The sequence below is a fragment of the Pteropus vampyrus genome, unplaced genomic scaffold, assembly GCF_000151845.1.
Source record: "Pteropus vampyrus isolate Shadow unplaced genomic scaffold, Pvam_2.0 Scaffold116, whole genome shotgun sequence".
Classification (NCBI taxonomy): Eukaryota; Metazoa; Chordata; class Mammalia; order Chiroptera; family Pteropodidae; genus Pteropus; species Pteropus vampyrus.
In genome coordinates this window covers 5,144,853-5,163,739 of record NW_011888897.1, presented here as the reverse complement: position 1 = coordinate 5,163,739, position 18,887 = coordinate 5,144,853, and the positions used below count along the sequence as shown (strand labels likewise).

Below are 18,887 nucleotides of genomic sequence, written 5' to 3'. Positions count from 1 at the left end.
AGTTTTTTTATTTGCTTGTTTCATTTGTCTTCAAACAATGTGAACCTAGATGTGTAGTTTTAGAGACAGGCTAGATAGAATGTCTCCGACTCTCTAATCTTTGTGTTTCAGATCACCCTCTGAGGGGTAGAAAGAAATCCCATTGAAGAATTTCTCAACCATACCTTTTCTATTGCATGAAGTTCAAAAGTGCCTACTGCAAATGGCTATCAAAATGAAATGTAGCTCAAAGCAGACAGCAGTGAGAAGAGTTCCTTACTTGGGGGCACCAAAGGCATTCACAAGTCATAGGGAAAAGGTGTGTAGTGTCTCTGCTCTCATCGGTTTAGACAGGTTTATGGTGAACCCTGCTTCCCAAAGACACTGAGAATCAAAGGCTGTCACATTCTAAAGAAAATGCTATCTGTTCTCCAAGTGGGGCTCATTATGTAGCCTGTCCCCATGATGTGTCTAATATAAGTCTATTCACATAATAGGATACACAGGAGAATTAGTTCTTTGCTACCTCCTCCCCCAGCCCCTTAATAATAGGACATCTGTCCTCCCCTGCTTAGTGAATGTCATACATTGCCCATAGGAGATGTCCGCTAAGAATGGGGTGTGCATTTTTCTATCCAATTCTTCCCTTCCCAAAGCAGAGAAAGCAGAAAATGGCAAACGAATGGCTAACACTCTTCCTTCTATATCTACAAAATACAAACTTCACGAGATAAAAGAGAGTAAGTGATTACTGGGCTTTTCAGCATACAGTTCTCAATGTAACTAAGGGCAAAAACTTCAGGGCTTTAAGTAAAGTTTAAAAATTTTTTGGCTGGCTAATCTTTGACTTTGGAAGTGATAATCCATATGAATACAAAGTTGTTTTCCCTTAAAATCCTAAAATTTTGTATTTGAAATAGAATGTAAGAACTGGACCAATCCCAAAGCTCTTTGCTTCACGTTAGGTTTTATTTGAAATAATGTTTTTATCTGCGTGGGTAAATGGCAAAATATTTCTGCCAGAGAGTGAAGCAATGGGCAGGGCTTTACACATCCAGGAATGTTTTGAAAAGGTTTCCATTGCATAAAATGTATTGTTAGCTTATCTTCTCAAAACAGCAAGGAAGTTGAAATATTTCAAAAAACATTTCAATTTACATTAGTGTCTAAATTTCGGAAGAATATCATGAAGTACAATTAAGGAAATTGTATACTCTACCCCCTCACACACATACTTTGTTATAAATCATCAATAAAGTATTTGTAAGTTTTGGACTGTTGAATTAATTACTAACCATGCAACACAGATAATTACTTTTACATCCTAGTGAAATGAAAATCTTTTTTACTAATGAAATCAAATAAAAATTGTAAAATCCATTTTTAAGAGCCTATATTACTCATTTTTGTTCTCACAACAAATAATCTGAAATAATATCCTGAGTCAAAAAGTTGTATTTGATTGTTAATCTTTCTACCTGCTAGGAAATAGTTTCTTCCTTCACAGAACTGATGTATGATTGCTAAGAGTAATTTTATTATATTATCCAATTACTTCTTTAGAGTTGTTTTGATCTCCAATTATACTACAGTTGATGAGGAAAAGATCGTATTTTCTCCTTTTATAAAATCCTCCACAGTGACTTTAGCTACACTGGTTAGACAAGATAATCAAGGAAAAAAGCCCATTAAATAATTGAGTAAATAATTTTAAGTTTTCCCAAATTTATGACAATTATCATGATTTATTGAGTAAAAGAGATACCATTTGGTTAGAAAGATCATATACTGTACGAACTTTTACTCAACTTGGAATGGAAAAACTAAAATGCCCCAAACCACATAGAAATTCTGAACTTTTAAAAATATTTTGTTTTTTTTGGTTAAGAACTAGACATTATCTGCCATATGTATCAATATTTCCTATTGTCTTTACCCAACCAAAAAATAAAATAAAATTCTCCATTAAAGATATAATTGACTGAAGGAGGTTAAAATGTTCATAAACATTAGAAATTCATTGAGTAATGGGTATCACATTGCATTAGCAGGATTAAAGTAAAATGAAGACTCAGATCTCAGTCTTTAAGATGATATTCTGCCCATTTATACAGAGTATTCTCTTACACCATTTTCCTATGTGTCAAAACTATTTCCCTACACTGAATATAAGCACAACATCTGATGGGAGACAGGTATGTCTCATGTTTCCATTATGCAAGTATACACCTCCTAGATGACTTCCTTGTCACTTGAAAGTTATACCATGCTTGTTATTCTTTTTTTAATTAAAATTAAAAGCTGCTAACGTGTAACTATTTCTGTAAATGTCACCAAATGGGATTTCTTCTAAAGATCAACAGCATCATCATAAAACGTACCTAAAAATGGAGTGATATTATTCATGCATCACTTACAGCCTTTTACATATTAAGTCTAGGGCAAACCGACAAAACAGAGGACTCGGGGATGTTTAAAAAAAACTCTTTTGATCAAAATTAGTTATTACCTTAGCTTATTTTAAAATATCTTCCTTTTTGTTTGTACATTCCAATTGATATGCAATGTACCCCCAATTTGCGCGATATGAATTCGAGAGGGAGCCAAAGGTTTTTATCTTTGCAGTGACAAAACAACCAGTTAATCCAGAGAAAATAAAATCTTCAGCCGACCCAACTGTTTGGAACTGCATTGAGAAAACTGGCTGATTAAATATTTCCCTTTCCAACTGCATGTGGTGTGTTCTTATGGCAAATCACAGGGGCTAAATATTATTCTCCATTGTGCACCCAGGTGGCAGTGAGATACCAACAATTACACACTGTAGCTAAGTGCCAAGGTTCATGCCTGAAATTAGTGTCAAAATGAAAGGACCATACAAAGTTAGGGCTAAAGGGGAGACAGGCTCATCCTCTGCATTATACTGACATCAACACAGCATGCAATAAGCATTTGGAGCACAGTCTCATTTTTAGAACTCTCATGGACTGTTCAACTACTACTATTACAATACAGACTGTAGAAATGCTCCTTGTTTCTTGAAAGCAGGATATAGCTCAAAGCCTCAGGGCCAAAGCTTCATCTGCACTTAACTCAACTAGCAGGTAGAGATTCCCAAAGAATGGGGTTGCTAAAGCAGGATACGCCCATATAAATTAGAAGGTACACAGGCCATTGTGTTCACTGCTTCAAGGTGCAAACTTCCTAGCTTGTTTCACCCAGGAAAATTAGTACATGTTACGTATATTATGTATTAGTTGTACCTCCTTGAAGTAAGCCCTGTATTCATATCCATGGCTATAGGTCATGACTCTCATAGTCAATAAAATAGCTCCATGGCAGAGGTTAGATATAGTAGTTCCTTAAGAAATTTCCACGTAGATTTTCCTATGAAGTAAAATTCCTACCTTAAGGACTAGGTTTGAGAATCCATATAAATATATATTTTTTGTCTTGAGATTTCAAGACCACACTTAAGAATACAGTTGAGTAAAAACATAAATAAAATTTATCACAAGAACTGCTTGCTGACAGCAGAGATTTGCATGAGGATTTTGAATGTTGAATTTGGCTTTTATTGGAAAAAAAAATCCAACATGAAGTAATAACTATTAAAACTTTATGATAGTTAAGAGGATGGCTCTTTTGGGTATTGCGGGGGGTGGGGGAGGCGTGTGACAATCAGCAACTGCTATGATACTGAAAAATGTCCCAAAGGCTAGAGAAATACTCATGTACACCATAAAATAATAAAACTGAGTCAGCTACTTCATAGATCTGAATAGTGATAGAAAACAATGTACAAATATAACATAATTGCACCAGAAAGTTGATTCTGTACATAATGCATTAATATTAACAAGAGTGACAATTTATTCCCAGAAGAAGTAAACATATATTTAAAAGTAAAGATTATTGTGTATGTCTATACATTCCTTAATTGGACTCTAAATAAATATTTAAAGGTCTTTGAAGGCCCTGGGCTATAAATTTTGGAATATCATTTTTTCTTCCCCTGCTAACTTTCCTCCTGTTGTCAGTCTCTCTTCCCCCACTTCCCAGCCTCGAATGTGTATTAACTGCAAACTCTGTGGCAGACACTGTGCTAGGCAGTGGGGCTCTTGCTTCTAATCCTTCCAGTCTTACTTTTTTTTTTTTTTACTTTCTTCTCTTACTTTACTGCTAGTTCCCTGAACTCTGCCAATATGTCAGCTGGGCACTTCTGCAAACACTGAAGCATCCAGGACACAGGAAATAGGTGAAATGTTACCTAGCCTCAAATTATATTAGTTGTTGCAAATGTCATGTGTCAACTGATGACTGCAGATAAAAGAATTTTAGGATTTTATTTCTAAAACAGGCTTTGTTGAAGTCATGGGTTTCGACCTAGACGTTGAAGGATGGAGGGCAGTGGCAAAAGTGTTTCAGGTGCAGGAACGACCAGAGAAAATACAAGGTAAACTTTGGGGGCAGAGGGCGGGTACAATGAGTAGATCAGCCTTCTAGTGTAGAAAATTCCTATTTAGAAATAGGCAATAATGCAGTTGGAAAGATGGAAGCCAAATGCTGAAAAGTCCAAAGAAGTTTCGAAATTATTATTTTTTTCCTATTGGCTCTGGGGAATCCATAGGTACAAAGGGGGAATAACACAATGAAGTATCAAAGTGGCTGTGAGCTAAGGGCAGAGACTTGCCTGGTATAGCCACTGCTTTATTCTAAACACCTTGGGTAGGCCTAGGGCGTCATCGAGGCTTAATAAAATTTGTTGAATGACTAGAAGGATGACTAGAGCCTCAAAGATTGGAGTATTAAGTCATCTCAGATACTAACTAGCTCTGTGACCTCAAGGAGGTTACTTAACTTCTTAAAGCCTCAGTTTCCTCATCTACAAGCAGGAATAGTGATACTTTTTTCGTAGTTTAAAGGATTAAATTAGAAAACAAAGGTAAAAGGCTTAGCATATTTTCTGGCACACTGGAAATAAATGTTAGCCATTAATAACTAGAATTAGAAGTCCCTTAAAATAGTACAAGAAGCATTGGAAGGAAGCGTAAAAGCAGTAAGACCAACTGAGGGTCTGCTGCATAGTGGGCCTGAATACTGAGAGAAAAGGTATGATGTATGTAGACCACATTCTTATATACATATTAATAAGATAACTTCTTAAAACGCATTCTGACTGTTGTAACAATATATCTTTCTAAATTGGTATATATACCTGGAATACATTTTAAGCCATTTAAAAAACAGACAAGAGAAATACAAGTTCCAAAATGGTATGGGTTATGATGTGATTAGCTGATGATGTATGAATAACTGATGAGACTCCTATAATCTGCAAAATCAGGCAAATAATGAATATGAAACAAATGGTGACTGTTAAGAGTCACAAGAACAGTGTCTAGCACAGCGTAGGCCCTAAATAAATGTTTGTTGAATGAACGAGTATTTTCTAAATCTATATGGGTGGATATTTCTATAATAATTTGATTTCCACATTTCAAATTCTAGCAAATTGAATTCTTCAGATATTTCCTGAAAATCCAGTATTTTCAATGATACCTGAAGTAAACTATGTTAAAACCCTCGAGATTGTGATCATTAACTACACACCATATGTTCTCGACCACGGTATGCTACCTTGCCCTACTTTCGCTAAGGAAACTCCTAGCCTTATGGTAGATTTTAGTCTTTAAATTTGGACTGTGAACTCGACTGTCAGGAAAATACAGGAAATTCAAGGATTTATGAATCACAAGTGCATGTGCTAAAATAATGCCAAGTAACATTAAGAACATAAAGTCAGGCTTAGAGATATTATTAAGAATGTAAAAAAGTTCTGCTCGCTATATGGTGTAAATTCATGAAGTCAACTTTAGAAGAACTCGGAGTCATCACAAGTCTATACATGCCACCTCTTGATTTAAAAAACAATCACAAACACCGTTGAGCAAACTACAATTTTCACATTTTCAAATCTAAGCAAAATTTTAAATATTTCAATGAATTATCACTGAGTGCTATAGTATATAATTAAGCTTTTTAGAATAACTTTTATTTTCTTAAATCATTTTGACATCCTTGAGATGAAAGTATCTGATACCAATGCAAATCAAAACCTGCTGTTGGATCACGGAGGTGATTAAACACAAACAATGGTAGACAAAACTTGACCATGTGTCCTGACAACACGACAGAACAGTACCTTGGGGTGACACGTTCACTAGCTATCGAAGAGGGCACCCCTTCCCTGCCAGTTTTTTCTCTATATTAAATTTTCTAGATGATGCTCTGTAAATCTAAGGCTTGCTACTTGGCAAAGTATTTTGAGGAAAATAAAGGAAGACAGCTGAAAGAAAGACTTTATCAAATTATGCAGGTAACTTGCTACTAGTGAAAAAATCCAGTATCCTAATAACCCCTTGAACAACTACCCAAGGCCAACTCAAATCTTTCAGCACTTTATATACAATTTCTATTAATACAAGTTTTGGGTTTTTTTTTTTCCTTTGAAACTCAGACTACTAGGTCAGAGAGATAGCTTTAAAGTCAATACAACTTCCTAGGTGACAGATAAGAATATTGGCACACCAAAAAGACAAAAGCCAAAATTATAGTAGTCAGGAAAAACTAAGAGTAACCAGTTGTTCTACAACACTAGTATTGTGGAAAGGAATATTAATTACAAAAAGAAAGCAAACTCAAGGAAATTTAGGAAACGTATTAGGAGAGGAGAATAATCCTATACTACAGGTAAATTTTACTTTCATAAAAAATTGCACTGCTGGCGTGCTAATTCAGCAATAATATTATATCTTAACTTCAAATATTCATTATAATCAAGTTAAATTGCATTTAAAATTTTCTAATTAGCATTTAGAACAACACAGTTTAGAAGCAAATGGCTTTGTGTAACTTGCACAGAAAAACTGAAATAAGGGCTTCATTTTGAGTTACATAAATTGATATAATATGTCACAACTCTCGTTCCCAAAAGATCTGATTCTTTAAAAGCTATGTGAGTAACTTTACTTACGTCTACACCTGAAAGAATTGAGGTGAAAATATGTTCCTGGTATCATTAGCTGCAATCATATTACATTTATATATCTGCACTTACCTATTCCACATAGATATAATAATTGCATATTTATATAAATATATATTATTTCTTAGCCCATTTTTAAATTTTAAAAAATACATGACATCTGGAAGCACAATTTTGTAATAGCATATAATATTTATTCTTTCTGTTTTCTCAGCCTTTCCCTGACTTGCATTTGCATGCCTCTTTGTTTTTTCTCTTTAAGCCACAAACTGTCATATGTAATATTCCTTCCTTTAAGACACACCTAATTCTTATAGGGAAGTACCAGATTAAAATAGGAGGAATCTGGAAATACTATTTTATCTCAAGAGTTCAACGCAATTGCTCTAACTGAAATAAACATATGAAGACTTTTCTGAAATAACTTCTACATAAGGCTAAAATGATTTCTATGTAAGAAACAATTACCAGCCAACATTATTATCACCAGAAAATTGTAAGCTAGAATGAGCAATAAAAACATTGTATTTGAAATGAGATATGAGAGAATAGTTATTAAAATATTTTACTCAATTTCTATTACACCTTAAAATGAAAGTCATCAAAATGTCATTATAGGCCTTTCCCCTGATTCTTCAGAGACTGAATTTAATCATTTCAGGAAATTGAGCACTATCCAACATTCACTTAAATCCTTTGAAATAACAGCAAAGCAAAACACAATGTGAAATTTTTAAGGCATTTTATATTAAAAAATGTTCATATACATACAGAGATACATACCACATACCAGCGAATACTTGTCTTCTTCAGATACCTAGAATTAAATATTTCTTGTCAAATTAACCACTCACATAAAGTATTACCTTTAAGAAGACCTGAAGAAACCCAAGTTAAGGAACCACAACTGAGCTTTGCAAAACCCGTCTTAATAAAGCGCTAAAGTAGCAGCTTAAAAAAAATCTCCAAAAATCAATTTTTTGGAAATTACTTCCAGCCACAGTTATTACCTGTACAACAGAGCATAGAACTTTTAACTGCTGCTCAACTAAAGGGAGCTAAACATTAGTTGGATAAGTGCAATTACCCTAATAAAGGCATCCTTATGCATTCTTTCGGAAAACTAGTACTCTGAAGAATTTTCAAGCTGGAAGAGACCTTCCGCATTACCTAATCTTGGTTCTTGTTTACCAGTTCTAGGAATAAAATCTACATAAAATAGATACAGATCATTTTTATTGATCCCCAAAATGATCCTTTTCTCTAAAATATAAAAATCTGCTTATTTTCAAGGCCGAAAGTAAACATACAACGTGCCTGATTGTATTTTGTTAAAAAAAAAAAAAAAAAAAGCCAGGCAATTTTAGCAAATGACTAACAATAAAATTCCCTAAGAGTCTCTTCGTTAAACCTTTTATGCTAAAAGGAATAGTTCAAATTTTAAATAGTTTTATTTAGAAAGTAGGTTTCTAATGCTACTGGCAAGAAGCACATGAAATGGCTTACAAATGGCACTTTAAAAAATGTTTAATTTTTACCTTTCAATTCGAGGAGGATGTCACTTCTTATGGAACCCAGTTTTCCTGAAGATACTCAGTGCTGGCCGATTTAGAATAAAAGTCATTAGCATATTACTATTTAAAAAAACCAAACAAACAACTACACTACAAAGCCGCAATCTCTCTTGGAAGGAAGCTGATGGTGCTTATAAGCAATAAATGCCTTTCTTGATATCTATTCTGTCACCATCCTCTTATTAGAAGAGTGTATGCTCCCTGCAGCATCAATTAAGCAGTTTTTAAGGAATCGGGGAAATGTGTAAGAGCTCATCTGCTAAGCAAGGCTATATACTCCACAGCCTCTTAATCACCATGACTTCTTTCTAACAAGGTTCTAGAATGCAAGATGTCCAGGGACCATTAAGCAGCACAGAAGCAGAGCATTCCTGGGAGTCACCAATATTGGGTATAGCTTTCCCTCAAAGAACCAGCATGAGACGGAAGGCAACAGAGCCGCAGCACATCTGCCTGCTATGCCTTAGCACTTGGCAGTTGCAAATCGGAGACCAGCCCCAACACAGAAACTACTCATGACTTCTTAGCGCCCCAGCAGAATCCAGGCGTTTGCAGAGGGCCTGTTTCATCCGAAGCCCCAACTAGAGAGAAAGTAAGGAAATAGAAGGTTTACCCTCTCATCCTCAATCCACCTAAAGCCGCATCAGCCGAATCACAAATAAAATGCTAATGCACAAGAAAATGAATGCCAATTTCCTCCACTTTGCTCCAAGTTTCAGAGGCCCCTCCACAATAATAGATAGCTGTTTGTGGAGGCTGCCTTGTTCCATACCATTAACTCAGAACAAAACATATTTTTAGTGGGACAGCGGTGTTTACTTGTAAGAACTGATGAATTGTTCGGCACCATTTATCACTTGCAGACAAAGACGTTCAACCACAATTTTGGACATAAATCAAGGTACATGCTCCTCATGAAAAAAAAAAAAAAAAAGACTGCTAAGTCCTCAAAACCACAGAGACTGAGGTCAGACTGGCCATAGCAACCAAGAACAGGACTTGGGTCTCCAGAAGGACCTAGCAACCGATAAATGAGTTTAGATCTCTTTTCATCTTCACTGGTGTGAAAGCCAAAATTAAAAAGATTAGATCACCCTGCACCCATTACAAAAGGCGCCACAATGAAAAAGTCATTTCCAGCCTTTGAATCACATCAAATAAATAACATTCATCCCTGCTATAATGAACAACTTTCAAAGTAAATTGAATCTCCATAGTAGTGCTTTCCCTGGCTGCACAGTATTTACATAACAATATATCACAGGAAGCTCAGAATGGGTCTTGTAAATGGGGAACTCCGGAAAAAAAGCATCTTTAGCCCCGATTACTGTATACTCAGACTGCTTTTCAATCCCCCTCATTTAAACAATGTGTTGTATCTGGAACATAAACAATGTTTTTAAATTGTGGAAAATGAAAGTTTTTGGTACATTTTGAAATATGTGGACTCACCCCTTTTGAGGGGCACTGAGAATGTAGAAATCACTTAACCTCCTAAATCCATGCCCTGGATTCATTTTTGTCACAAAGAATTCTCATCTATGTGCCCACTTGCTTCTTTGTTCGTGCCAGCAATTTTTCACCCTAAATATCTCCTGAATTTTATATCTTACTTATGATGAAAGCACATTTGCAGATTTTTTGAGCATGTGGCTCATTCATTATTTGTCATTTCCTCGAAAGTATAAGGTATTCTCCACTGTCATAACAATAACGTTTATTAAGTTTTAGCAATATCTCCACACGAAATAATCATTTTCTACAGTCTAATTTTGACAAAATTTCTCCAAGTCATTAAAAAAATGTTAAGGACTAATATTCCAAAATACTTAGGTTTCCATAAAGTGATGTACCATTCATATATGTCAAATGGAGTATGTTAAACCTATGTTAAAAATATATGAGCATAATCTTATCTTTTTGTGGCAATTCATATAGACATTAGTATTTGAACTCCACAGGGAATCTCATTAATTTTTAAAACTCTCTGACCTCAGTACAGTTGAGTGTAAAAATAATTACAAATTAAGAATGAAAGAGCATCGCTTGAATTCTACACGGCCATATGCTCTACGCTGCACAAAACATTGCAACTATCATCAAACAGAATTTTTTCCAGATATGAATTTAAACAGCATGATAAATGTCACCAGACAGACATAAAAAGCAGCTCACCCTTTCACCCAGCCCCGTTCACACCTCACCTCCAACGATTCTAGTAACACAAAGCCCGGAGAACACAGGTTTGCAGGCAAGTGACAGCACAGATGATATCCTCAAGAAAATACTTCCCTGTTGAGACTCGCTTTATATCTTAATGTCTCTCTCAGCCACAGAGATGCAAAAATGCAAGAATCAAAGCATAAATATTTTCTTACCTAAAACTTGTCAGAAGGACGGTCCTTGAGTCCTTGTCATTGTTGTCACCTCCGGTGGCCCCTCTCGCCATCGTGGAAATTGGCTCCGCTGTGTTTATTGCTCTGTGCCTCAGTTACAGCTGTGACACTCATCTGCCTGTATAGAACCTACGAAGGGAAATGAGAAAGAAAGAGAGAGAGAGAAAGAGGGAGGGAGGGAGGGGAGAGGGAGAGAGAGAGAGAGAGAGAGAGAGAGAGAGAGAGAGAGAGAGAGAGAGAGAGAGAGATTGCTGACTTGAGACTAAGAACCTAAAACCTCCGGTCAAGACAAGCCTGAATAAAAATGATCAAAGCTCTGTCCTTCATCAAGAGAGTAGACAGATATTTTTTTCTCCTCCACTGAAAAGTGGAACTGTCATTGGGGATTCTCACCAGGGAAGCGCAGACAGAGGCAGACCTTCTCCAGAGTGTCAGTGCTGCCCAGCAGTCCGTGCAGAATACAGGTACCTATTGTTCCAGAGACAGATATGTAGCCAGCCAGTCAGACTCTGACAGATCTCAGCAAACCAGTGAGCCTGCCTTCAATTTAACTCCTTATTTACTAGTGCTTTTTGGTCAAATGCAAAGGTCTTCTCATCTCCCAGAAGAAATAAATGGAGATGATGCGGATGAGCTCATGGAGGAACTAATCCTGCATCTTTCACAAAAAGGGACTTTTCACTACTATTATTGAAATGCTAAATTTAATGCAAATATCTTATTTTTTTTCTGAGAAGAAATGAAGCATTAGATTACACGGGGTAGACTTACCGAGTAAAGGAAAACCTTGACATCCAAGATGAACAGCACGGCCGATTTTAAAAGTCAGACAGAAATGGGGTTTATTCAAAGCATCCTGAATGTAAATATGAGTACTATAGAACATGAATGGGGTTACTGAAACCAAAGAGTTCCAACCTTTTGCATAGGGGTGTGGCACACTGAAAACATTCGAACAAAAAGCTACACTCTGGTAGCCCTCTGTTTTCTTAGGGGCTGGAATCTTTTTGGTCTCTCTAGACCCCACTGCTTTCTTAAGCACCTCAAAAGCATCTCACCTCCCCATAGCCTTGCCAGTGTTTAAATTATGCCTAAGGCAGTAAAACAAAATTAAGAAAGCTCAGGGAAAACTAACTTGTTCTATATTCTCCTAAAGGATCTCGAGACCCAGAAGGTAGATTTGATTCTTTACATTCCTGGACCTTTCTAGATTACACTGGGTTTCCAACTTTATCTTTGTTGTATTCATTGAATAATTGTCTTCTAAGAAGTGAAAGAAGGTTTGCGTTTGATTGTTTAGCACTATTAGAAGGCAGGGGATAGAAAAACAAAAGAAAAAGGAAAAAAAAGAAAAAGTAGCTTCTCATTCAGTTAAAATAAGAGATGGACTTATATTCCGCCTAAAGACTTGATATACAAGCACTTTGAACTTTCTTTCTAAATCAGACACCAATTTCAGTAATTGTTACCATTTACTCAAGAAATACTGCATGTTCTGATATAGTAGGTGTGTACAGAGTCTATGGTTATGAGATTCCTTTGTAAAACTCACACTCAAGCATCGCTTTACAAAGCCAGAGGGTAAATACTCAATGCAATAGAGAGGTTTAACCATTAATGGCTATTAATGGTAATGAGATATGCAGTATATATCTATGCTTCTAAAGATCTAGGGTTTGTTTTATTTCTTTTTTTTGAAAACCTAATAAGAGATTGTTGCATTGTGACCTTTCAAAACTCCATTAAAAAAAAAGACCTAGAAAATACAGTTCCTTTCGCCCTGTCTCTTGTCCCAAATCCCAGCATTTTAAAAAACAGTTCAAGTCTTGCTAATTTAACTATAACTTTGTCCAATTAAGGTAAGCTTTAGAAACTCTTTCAAAAGTCAAAATTGCTTGAATTGATAACTTCTGAAAGTCTACCTTATGCTTTACACTCAGGGAGAGTTTCTTTTACGCTCTGAAGGGAAAGGATGTCAAGGCAATACCTGGACAGGCAGAAAACTATGAGGTTTCTTACTAAACTCATCTTCACCTTTAAGCCAGCAAAGAAAGAAGAGAATCTTATATCCTGTTTTTTCTAGGTGGGATAAGCTGATTTATTTTTTTTCCAAACCCATGTTAGAAAGCATGCCTACCTCCGTAAGCTGTAGAGATAACCTAATTTATCACGACTAGCTTAACAACAAAATAGCAGAAGCCCATTCAGTGAAAGAAAGTAGAGGACAGATTACAGGTACACATATAGAACAGCGCTGGGTCACAGCAGAAGTGGCCGCTCCCATGCCAGGCTCCCATGACTGCCTAATGCTGCACTTCGAAAGGGGCATCTAAGCTCTCACTCCTGAGCATGTGATAAGACTTAGGTGTAAGTACATTTAATTAGAGCATTATCCAGGCCCCATCCAGATGTCATTATCTTTTATGGTGCTTTTTCTTTTTCTTTTTTTTTTTTTCTTTGATCTTTCTGTCCAACTTCTGCTGTCTTCAGAAAACCAAGCTTGGTGTGCCAGACAGATTTTAAATATTCAGCTCTTAACGTGTTTGAATACAGACAGTTCTCACAGTTGGGGTCCATTATTTTTGGAGGCGTGTGCAGAGGGTTATCAACATTAATGAGCGTCATGTGCACATGTAAATAAAAAACAGGATACACTCCTGCATAGTACGTGTGTGTGTTTGCATATAAATGGGTATCGGTATTTGTGCAAGGTACATTTCTTTGTTATTTCATGAGCAGGGGAAAAGATCATTTTTCTCAAAAAAGTTTTTTTTGGTGTGTGAAATCCCAACTAGGCTATTTTTGTCAAAGAACACCTTTAAAGCCTATTATACAGCCCTGAGTTTATAATTCACACTTCAGTCTCCAATTTGCCAAATAATTCATGTCAAGCAGAAGTCCGACATAAAGTGCCAACTGTTTCTTGAAAGGAAGACAAAAAAAAAAAAAACACTGTTTCATGTGCTGGGTTTTTAAGGAATGGAATAAACACATGAGGTTAGGGGCACCACTCATTAACAGTAGCGAGGGGGAGGCTAATTCCCCTGGCACTCTGCTGTGTATTTATCTCTTTTCATCCACATAGCTTGAACTGAGGGACATGAAATTAGGTTTCCCAGAAGAAAGGTGAAAGGAAAACAGAATATCTTCTTTGTATTACAGAATATTCCAAATTTTATAATTTCCCCCCAGGACTTGATACAGACACATTCAGTTACTCATTCACACAATAAATCTCACGCTGATAGAACTTCTAAGAGACTGAGGGAACATTGCAGGTAACCCGACTCCAGGAAAGTTAAAAATAGTCTCTCCACCAAATTAAACATTATCTAAGTTCTCCACAAAGTTATTAAATACATAGAAGTTCACCTCTGTGCATAATCTGTAAATGGCTTAGATTACATATTAAAATTCTAATTAAAAGTTTTTGTCTTATCTCAGTGGCCAGTTTGAGATTAGAGAGTAAATTCTGTTCAGAGTGAAAGCTCATGTGAAATCGAGATTTCTGACGGTTGCAAGTTGGAAATGAATGGCATTATTAAATGTAATTCTAATAGAAAGAAAATAATAAAAAACTTTGAACTACTTCCAAGACCCCCTTTAGATTGTGGGTATTTAGTGCCACGAAGAGATTCTCTGGTGACTTATTTCACAGAACTTTACTTTCTTGAGAGTTGGAGAGAGACAGACACGAGAGATGAAATCTCTGTGGGGTGTGAGAGAAAAGTATTACCATGATTACATTCAAAACCAAAATCTTAAAAATCTGATCATGCAACTTAGCTGACTGGAAAACACATCATGAAATATATAAATATCTTCAATATTTAAGGTCCAGGATGGGGTAAATGCTACTTAGGCTTTCACTTAATCCACTAAGTGAAAATACTACTTCTGAAAGTACTATCCAGGAAAGTCAGTGAAAATTGAATGGAAAGTTTTAGAGCCTATTTTACACCATCCAAGCACCTGCAGTAGTTAATAGTTTGGCCACTTGATAATTAATAGAAGAGAAAGTATGCATTTTCCTAACAATCCTCTCACTGACACACAATAATATATATCTTATATCTCATCAACTTTTTGACACACAGTTTAAATTAGATAAATATTTGGTTTCAGAAAAACTCAATAAAACATTTTACTCCTCAATTACTGAGCAATCAGATGTTTTGAGATAATGATAGAATATTTTGCCTTCCTTATTCTACAATAGCTGCTGGAAGTCAATTCCGAGAACATAACACACAGAGAACAAAATGTTAATATTTTGAATAGTCACAAAGGGAAAGTTTTTGCATTGTTGCATGCGTAAATGAAACAATATGTTTTCCATGTTTCCATAAATGTCCTCTTAAGTGGTCTCAGACTTACAGGACAGTGAAAAAAAAAAATCAACATGGAGCTGATTGATGAGAGTTGATATTCAACACAAAAGCATCTCATAGAAGTTGGAAAACTCCCAGAAGAAACCAGGCAGAAAAGTCGGTAAGATTTCCCTACATTTACTTTGCACGGCATTTTAAAAAATCACAGAATATTCCAGAACATGACTATTACCCTCAAGAATAACAATTTGGAAGTTTTTGTTAGTAGACATATATCATCCCATATCTCATTCTTTGAGTAAATTCAGACTTACCTGACTTCTCCAAAACCTGTTTCTAGAACTTCATAGGGATTGGGAGAGTGGTCTGATACGTGCAAAGCTTCATCTGAAAGTGTTCTCTCTCCCTTCTATCATGAGCAGTCTTCCTCATTCAAATCTTCTGACAAAAGTTAGGATAAAGTATGATTTATTAATATAGCAAAGTCATTACAATTCTGAGCTAAAATGTTATTGGAGCTTTCCCTAGCTACTGCTGTTTAAAGAAGTCTTTAAAAACCAATTTACTTCCACCCAGTCAAGTTTTCTCCACAGATAATTGGTTTTCATCATATGCACAAAAAGCATCAGAGTAGTCGGCACGTATGAGGCATTTAAATATTTTCGAATAAAAGCATGCATGTACTTAACATTTGGGTGCCCAAACCCACACCTCCATTTGACTCTGTATCACTGACCATTAATACTCTTCTAACATGAGAGAAAGAACTGTGAATATTGTAAGGGCTGCACAAGCAACCAAGGTAGTCATTAGTAGTAGTAGAAGTTCAATAAAGTTAGTGGGTGTCATATTCTTTTATTTTAAACAAGTATTTTATTGTAAAGCAAAGTATTCTCCCTGCTAATTGTGCTGAATTTTTGCAAACTCACAACCAGAACACTTGTGCTTTTAGTTTCATAGCTTTAATCATTTCACTGGGAAAAAAAACCTCAAATCTTTTTCTAATCATCATTTACACAACGGCCCTTTTAGGACTTAGAGAACCTGTCTCAGTTTATTATTATCATCAAAAGTGTGTTTGAGATGCTAGTGCAGAATTGCTAATTGTTCATAAGTACCTTGAAACATTAGATTAGCAATGTTTATAATTGTCTAAATACAGCATGACGATATGAAATCAATTACCATGCACATCAATCTTTGACATTTCAATGCTTTACAACTGTACTAAAGTTTCCATAAACTTAAAAAAAGAAAGCCACAGTTTCTATTGCCTGAAAACCTAACCAATGAAGGTGTGTTTAATTGTAAACATTGCAGAAATAGGCATAGTAGCATAAACAGTGCTGAAACAGGTCTACTTACTTGAATATTTATCCTCCTCTGATTTAAGACTATCCTTGAATTTGCAGAATTTCACATTTGAGAATTTTTCAGTGTCGTCTTGACCCCACAGTCCTTCCTCCACAGGAGAACTATTATCATGTAAAAAGTTCTCTATTTCAACAACCATACAACTATCTTTAAAAAGTCACTTAACTTCTGAGAACTGACGAGATATCCTCAAACTTCTTCCGTGACACAGGTGTCTGCTGCTGTCTGCCGTCTGATCACATTATCAGAGTTTGTATAGTCACAATCGCCTTCATTTTTTCCCTCCTGGGATTCCAGGGTGCTGAAGTGAGAATGGCTCCTCCCTGGTATTTATTTGCTTTTTGATCAAAAGGAGGTTAGCGTTTTGTTTTTGTTTTTGTATTTCAATTCAGATCAGAGACAGACATAGTTTTCTAAGTTGAATTTAGGTCTGAAATTTGTTCCATTTCTGAATGAAAAACAAACCAAAATAAAACACAGAGCGAAACAATTCGCTGTGCCTGATTCCATCAAGTCACTGTGATTTGAAAGAAAAAGACAATCAAATGAGAAAAGAAAGGAAACATTCTAAGCAAATTAGTTTCTTCGCTCAGTCCCACACCAGCCCCTTAAACCCCCGACCTCTGTGCAGACCACATCTCATCCTCCTCCTGTTGAATAGTAACTCTTTCTGAATAGACAGCACTTAATGAAGCTAAGGTTACACTGCTTCCAGTTGGCATTTGCGGTGATAACAAATCAGAAATGATAGCATCATACAGATTTATGAATTTTTTACCCCTGCAGTCACAAACATCAGACGTTTACTTTATAAAGAGAGCTTTTAGATCCTTCCTGCAGTTTCCATAGTGATTTCATTTTTCCCTTTTATCACAGATTGGCTGAAGAGCTGCTACCCTTTGTGCTTTAAAAGGCTCGTGCTACCAACTGTCGATATGAAAGGTAGCTGAGGCAGAGACGCAATCTATACTGCCAAAAATAATTGAAAAAGAGACATGTTGGTGAAAGGTTCCAGAAGAATTTTTTTTTTTTCTGTATCAATGTGATAGTACAGGAGAAAATAATTTTGCCTCAATTCTCGTAATTACTTTGAGTTAAATGTAGTTGTCTTTTACGCTGTGTACCATCCTTATATTAAAACACTCATCATACAAAACATAATCCTTTCATAAAAGAGTTTAATATAGCTCACAGTGTTCTAAGTGTCTGGGCTTGTTAAACATAAAAGTTCATTATGAAAACATTTTCACTTCAGTTACTTTAGTTTCGGCTGCAATGTTTATTTCAGTGTTTATTCTTCTCTTATGTCTCAGCTGATTCAATTTTATTTTATTTTATTTTTTTCTGTTAGGAAAAGTACCCTGCAGTTTTAAATTAATCTAGACTGTCCATAGCAAAATAGTTAAAGCCCGTAGAAGAAATCGTGCATTTCTTTTTAGCATTTAATAAAGTGAGGGCTTTAGTAAAGTCTAGCACTTAATTTATTTCTACATTGTTTCATGTACTTCCTCTCCCTATTAAAATTGGGCATTGAATGAGTTTTAAATGTTATACTGATTTTTCTTTCAACTCCTGTATTATTTAATAATGTTAGCATCTGAATAATCCTAGTCATAGGTTGCTATAATCCTTAGAGAAATGTCTGCTCTCTAACTACTTATTAAATATACTGAATTCTTGTCTCGATGCTGTAGATGTTTAACAAGTAAACTTTCAGCTCGGTATATGCTTTTTAAAACTGTGAGGAAAATAACACCAGTGCCAATTACCATTAAAGTTCATGTTCTATTTATATTTATTAAACTATTGAAATGGCCATATATATAAAAAAAATTGTCTTTTTAGAAAAAAATTTCCTATGGAAGTTCTTAAGATATAACATATTCTTGTATATTTCATATTAAAACCCTTGACTTTCTATAAGGTATAGAGATCTATGGGCTCCACCCTACGGTTATTAAGACATCTACTTTATTCCAACTCATACTTTTATTTTAATTTTAAGAACATGTAGCCTAAATAGGATAGCTATTTCCAAATTTTTATTCAGTGTAAATAAAATGATATATCATAATAAGGTTTCTTCTTTCTGTCACGCTTTCGTCAGAGAAAATAAGCTCAAAAGTAGATTTGGAAAGAGAAAAATATAAATTGACAATATTGTGAGAATTCTAAGAGATGATGA

General features: G+C 35.4%; 1 long non-coding RNA gene across 1 annotated transcript in view; it reads right to left on the bottom strand.

Moving 5' to 3' along the window:
- LOC111743558 overlaps positions 1 to 18,887 on the bottom strand; it is a 37,438-nt gene that overhangs the window by 14,174 nt on the left and 4,377 nt on the right. Inside the window, exons 3-7 of the long non-coding RNA XR_002781777.1 lie at positions 16,694 to 17,150; positions 15,643 to 15,769; positions 10,980 to 11,126; positions 8,566 to 8,626; positions 7,811 to 7,844 (exon numbers count right to left, since the gene is read on the bottom strand). This is a non-coding gene — a long non-coding RNA (uncharacterized LOC111743558). The remainder of the gene's footprint in view (positions 1 to 7,810; positions 7,845 to 8,565; positions 8,627 to 10,979; positions 11,127 to 15,642; positions 15,770 to 16,693; positions 17,151 to 18,887) is intronic.